The sequence below is a fragment of the Nicotiana tabacum genome, chromosome 18 (genome assembly GCF_000715075.1).
Source record: "Nicotiana tabacum cultivar K326 chromosome 18, ASM71507v2, whole genome shotgun sequence".
NCBI lineage: Eukaryota > Viridiplantae > Streptophyta > Magnoliopsida > Solanales > Solanaceae > Nicotiana > Nicotiana tabacum.
Window position 1 is genome coordinate 127820867 of NC_134097.1, and position 6307 is coordinate 127827173.

The 6307-nt window shown below is 39.9% G+C and overlaps 1 non-coding gene across 1 annotated transcript; it reads left to right on the plus strand.

Annotated features, from left to right (window-relative positions):
* The first annotated feature begins 4807 nt into the window (after window positions 1-4807).
* On the plus strand, window positions 4808-4879 carry TRNAW-CCA (transfer RNA tryptophan (anticodon CCA)). Its single transcript has one exon. It is a non-coding gene; the product is annotated as a tRNA-Trp (tRNA).
* Window positions 4880-6307: the final 1428 nt, after the last annotated feature.

A 6307-nucleotide genomic window follows, 5' to 3' on the forward strand; every position in this document is an offset into this window, starting at 1 on the left:
ATATTCTGAGCCTAGTACTCGAACTAATCATTTAAGTTACCCAATTGAATTTTCCACAAACGAGGGCAAAATAAAATTCATCACAAGCTAAGGTTGAAACAAAGAGTTCATGTGTATTCCCAAAAGATATTTACAAATACCCACGAGGGGTCCTTACACAAAAATACTAAGGCAAAATAAAAAATCCTAAAACTACTTCGGGGCCACATCTTCGGCAGCTGCACTTTTGGGAGCCTCCTCCTCGGGGACTTCATCTTCGTCTCCTCTGCTCTCGGAGCCACTAGCTAAGTCATCCTCATCAGAAAGCAAAATGGCAACCTCTTCTTCCGAAGTCTTCTCCCTTTCAATATCGCTGAGAGATCGAAGCCGCGAGCATGCACCTCCTCGAGGGTTTCCCTTCGAGACTGCCGCCTGGAGTGGTCAAGTGCACATGATAACTTAACTTCGGCCGCAGAAGGGATCTACTTTTCCCGGGCATTAGCTGTTTCAGCATCGCCTCGGTACGAAGTTATAATTGCCTCGGCGTCAGATTTAGCCTTGGCCAGCTCTGTAGTAGATTCAGCTTTAAGCTCCTTGATTTTGTGGCCTCGAGCCAGGCTCTCTTCCTTCTCACTTTGAATCTAGATTTTGAGTGAATATAGCTGCTCCCAAAGAGTTTCTTTCTTAGAGGCAAGAATGTCTATGCCTCGCCTCCACCCCAGGGTCTCAGCCTCCTTCATCTTGAGCTCCTCTCGTAGTCGCTCCACCAATTCGCCCTTATGTTGAAACTGCAAGAATGTCTATGCCTCGCCTCCACCCCAGGGTCTCGGCCTCCTTCATCTTGATCTCCTCTCGTAGTCGCTCCACCAATTCGCCCTTATGTTGAAACTGCAAAGTAAAAGTGTAAGTAGACTGATCGGGAAAATACATGACAAAACGTCAGAGGGTATATTACCTTTTCAGTAAGCTCGATTTGTTCTTGACGAGCCTTTGCCAATTCGGATTGAAGGTCGTTGATTTCCTCCTCTTTCTTGACATAGAGGGTTTTGAGACCATCCCTCTCTTCCGAAATCTTCCCAAGCTCGGCCTCACATCGAGCAAGATCAGCTCGAGACTTGGAGAATTCCTTTTTATGGAGCATCACAGCCTTCACAAAAAGGGGAAAAGTTAGACTCAGAACAAAAATGACAAGCACAGGCGTAATTTTAAAGGACAGAAAACTCACTTGTTTGAAGAGCTGACAAGCCTCATCGAAGATGAAAGAAGCATCTAGGTCGGGTCCATCTTCAATCCCTACACGGCATTCTCGAAAGATATCATGCCCTTCGTGACTCGCCCCCACATCAGGAAATCTCATATTCCGAGAATCTTGGATTTGCCCCTCGGAGAACTCAGGACCAGGCGGCGAATCATCCACATTGATTACCCCAAGTGATCCACTCGGGCCATTCTCTTCTATTTGAAGGGGCTCGGGACCAGGACCCTAGGTCTCACCCTCCAAATGATCTCCAAGACAAGGTTCCCTTTTGCTGCCCGATGGTTTAGGGACTTTGCTCGAACACCCCTCGGAGATTTCTTCGATTCTAGGATGAACCGCGTCTGTCGCCACCGGTTAGGCAGACTTCGAAGCACTAGTGCTTCCTCTCTTACGAGCCACCAACAGACAGTCTTCATCTTCTTCTTCTTCTTCTTCCTGGTCCCGAAGTCGTTGGGCTATTCCTAGAGATAAGGCCACAATATCGGCCTTAGGCTTTTGAACCATGCTTTTCTTCGACTTCGGTGTAGTTACAGACGACCCCCTCTTTCTCTTCTTCTCTTTGGGAGGCATTGGGATCCCTTCTTTGCCGGACAGGGGCAGTCGCATAGCAACGACGTCTCTGACGCCTGTATATAAACAAAGTAAGCATTTTACTGAGAAACACAAGTAAACAGACAAAAGAAATCACCATGGTTTTTAGCCTCCCATCGGCCCTTGGCCAGGTCACGCCAGCAGCGCTCCGAGTATGAGGAAGTAGAGATTAGTTTTCAGACCCAACCTTCGAGGGCTGGGACCGCTCCAGGAAACCAAGCAACAGTTTCACCATTGAAAAGGGATTAGATCGAGAAAAGGATAAAATCATGAAAGAAAAAGGGAAGCTAGGTATAAAGTTACTATGTATTTATGTTTCATGTTTCATTCCTTGGGGAATGGCATCCTCTCAGCAGGAATCAGGCCAGAGGTCCTGACTCGGACAAACTGGCTCATCCATCGTCGGTCTTTGTCCTCATCGATGCTGGATAAGAGAGATTTCGAGGATCAGCGTTGTAGTTTTATCAAGCTACCTTGGTAAAGTTGAGGACTGTATAGCCTGATTAGATGGTCGAGGGTGAAAGGCATCCCCTCGACTTGGCTCGAGAAGAATCTGATGAAATGAACGATTCACCAGAATGAAGGGTAGATCTAGCCAAGCGTCACTTGGAATCGTTGGCAGAAGTCGAGAATAATTGGATCTATGGGACCCAGAGTTGGATTTGTGGGGTCCAGCGTGAATGGGTAGTATACACGCTCAAGTACCCCGCTTTGTTTGTAGTGATATCCTCTTTAGGGGAAGGAATCACTACTTCTTTGTTCTCCCAGTTATAGTCCTTCTTCACGTGTTCGAGCTCATCCTCGGTTATCAAACAGACTTGTCAAGACATGAGATCACATCAGCCTGGTGTCGATACAAGTTTTTCAATCTTGAAATCGGATGTTATTTCACACGGCGGGGGAATACATCCTCAATACGAGGTGGCACTACCGCTTTACTTTTGGCTGGTCGAGAAGATGATTAAACTTTTTCTTTTTGGGAAACCGATTTAGATGTCTTATCCATTGTGATGCAGAAATTCAAGAAAATAAAGAAAGTTGATGATGAAGTAAGGACAAATAGAAAAGGATGAAGAACTCAGGAAAGTTGAAAGTGCTAATGAGACTTTGAGAACAATGTGAGAATAAAGTTTGAAAATTGTGAAGTTGATCTATTTATAGAAGTCATTTAAGTGTATTGAGGAAGCCAAATAGCCGACCATCAGTCGCCTCCAATTAACGACTTTAGGAATCACACGAAAAGCAACCTTTCAGTCATTTCAGCCGCTGACATCACGAGATTGGCATCAGGATCGAGACGTCGAGCATCGAAGATCAAATCATTTCTTATCGATCTACTTTAAGAAACACGGGGACTATCTGTATATAGTCAAAATCATATGCCTTCGACTTATAGGCTCGAGAGTCCGTCCTAAGCCTGAGTTCGGGCGAAGTCAAGTTCGAGCCCAATGGACCAGACTCAGGATCGAAGATAGAATGCAAGGACCGGAGATAGGAGTACAAGGAATACCAAATCTGAGTATGTTCGACCCTGAAATAGTACTGTTATGGATTTGTAACAAAATGAGCTAGATTCCTGTCACGTTCTCAAGATTGTGGTGCAAATCCCGGAATAGGATTGTACGATTCTGTATTAGGTGGTTAGACAGTTGTATCAAGAATATTTCTTACTGTAAATAGAATATACCTTATTTAGGGGTTCTCCTATTATATAAAGGGGACTTCAGTCGTTTGTAAGATCATCCAATCATTAAGAAAAGAATATACCCTCTACTTTTTCGCCTACTGTTCATCAGAATTGTCTTTTAGCTCTACTGCTCTTGCTCTACTTTTCTTGCTTAATTGTTCTTATTGTTCTAAACCCACCTCGAGGTCACTAAGCTCGAGGTCACATCAGCTAAATTACATTGGTTTGATTCACTTACTTCTTTAATTTCTACCTCATATTTCGTGAATATTAATTGGTATTGAACTAAATCACATATCTTTAAAACCATACATCAAGTTTAATTGTTACTCATATTTTCGAGGTAAACACCTACCATGGGAAAAGGAACAAAAACCGACAAGAAAAACCATGTCCACCTTAAGGTAATTTAATTCTGAAACAATATATTTGACATCTTAGCCTTATATCCTAGATCTTTATAAATAAAAAAAATGCTGAAAAGAAGTTGTGAATTGCAGGAAGAAAGAAAAGGGGAGTTAGGAATGGAGTTGTATCCAACAGGATCAAGCTTACCAGATTGTTCCCATGCTTGTGGACCTTGCTTGTTTTCCTTGTAAGAGAGTAATGGTGAGCTTCGAATGCCCCATTGTTTACAGGTGTATGTGTAGAGGCAAATATTACCATGTCCCTTCCAATTGATACATGCATCTTCATATTGCCACTGAAAATTCCATTTCTTCGTGATGTAGTTTATTGTTTATTATGGAGTAGTATTATGCCTGGTTTCCTTCTTGAGAGTAGAGAGCTCAATAGATGTAGTTTTTTTTTTTAATTAATAGAAAGAATTAAGATTTTGTTTGTGCTAATTGTGTAAATAGGAGGAATTAGTGATGTTGTAAGAGTTTTGTAAGAATGTTCTCTTACTTTTTCGCAAGACTTATTTGTACTTTTAGAAATGCATGATATATATATATATATATATATATATATATATATATATATATATATATATATATATATATATATATGCTAGCTACTAGATATTATTATATCTAGGGTTATTGTCCTGTACTGCTTGAATGTCTCTTGAGAACACTAATTTTTTTGGAATTAAATATTCCATGTCAAATTCGACAACTTTTAATTTAAACTACTAACAGATGGAAAAATCTTAAGAAAGATAGGCATTGGAATAAATAATACGACTGATTAGCTGATGAGAATTGTTAGACAAAATTAACCATTTCCTGAAACAAAGATAAATATCTAAAAGAATCAAGTAATTTTAGTTTGTCCATCTTAGCATCTTCGGATCCGTGGCGCAATGGTAGCGCGTCTGACTCCAGATCAGAAGGTTGCGTGTTCGATTCACGTTGGGTTCAATCACCTGATCCAGGGTCCCACTTTTTTGCTTAATTTTTGCCTTACTACTGTATACAAATCTAATACAGTTAAATGCCTATTTTTTAGGTTGGCAAATGTTAAAATGATACAAGTTCGCTCCTGTTATAAGATTAATTATATTGTAAGAATATTTCAAATAAGGCTACATTAGACACTTATTTTAGTTATTATTAGAGAAACATCGGTCACTCCCAAAACTCTCGACCTAAGGTAAATCTAATTTTAAAAAATCGGAGCATTACGCCTGTATATTTTGTACAACAAAAAATCTAATTCAGCCTCATATGTTTTTTTTTTTTGCAATTTCATGCGCGTTAAACCTACTTAGTAAACATGATCATTGATCCCAAAATATTTTGTATTGTTTGGTTGGCCTAGCTGACTTAGCTCTTTGCCCGTTTCTTCAAGATTGGACCAATTTATTTTGAAGTCTAGAAACCAATATCTTTTCCCTCTACTCCTGGAACCAAGTCTATCATTATTGTGTTAAGACTTAAAAAATCAAGTGTCATGCAAAAGCTAGTAAAGCAAACCTTGAACGATGATAAATCAAACAATAAAAGAGAAATATATCAAAAGAGACACAAATATATAATGTGGTTCGGTCACTGACCTACATCAATCCACTGTGGAGATGAGCAATCCACTATATAAAAGAGAGTACAAAATATCGAGAGAAAACAACCTCACGAAGAGGCAAATACAAGTGGCACACTAACACTTATCCCGTAAAATTCTCCCCTAAACACGACTTTCAAACCCCATATGGCTACATTATGGATGCTGCTGAATGAGAAGGAAGGATCCTCAATTTATAGAAGTCCAAACATTTTCCTATAAGAAAAGGGACTAGCCAAATATGAGAAATTTATAATTTTCTTCTACAAGAAGAAAAATCCAATTATGGTAAATATGTTGTCATTTTGTTCAAGAGATAGGAAAATCAAATATGGTAAGGAAATCTGTACAAATACCTAACAATTCTTCCCCTTGGCCTGAATTTTCTGACAAAATAATTTTGATCCACTTTCTTCACATAGCCTTCAACAAGTCGTATCTCCAAATCTCCACCACAAAGTTTGTCTCAATGTACGTAGCACTCCTATCAAATTTCTCAAACAAAAATCATGATTACCGTCAAATAGGTTGCGGCTAGAACTAATCTCGCCAAGTTGAACCTTTTTTCAACCTCACACTCTAATACTGTCACGACCCCAAATTTTCCTCCATAGGATGTCGTGACGGCACCTAGTCTCTAAGACTAGGTAAGCCTAACAAACATGCGGAACAACTGAATTAATGATAAATACAAGTCTCAAGCTCAACAACTGTATAAAAAATATTATAACTCAACATATACAAATTTCGAGACCTGGCGAAATAAAAGTCACAAGCTATAAGTAGAA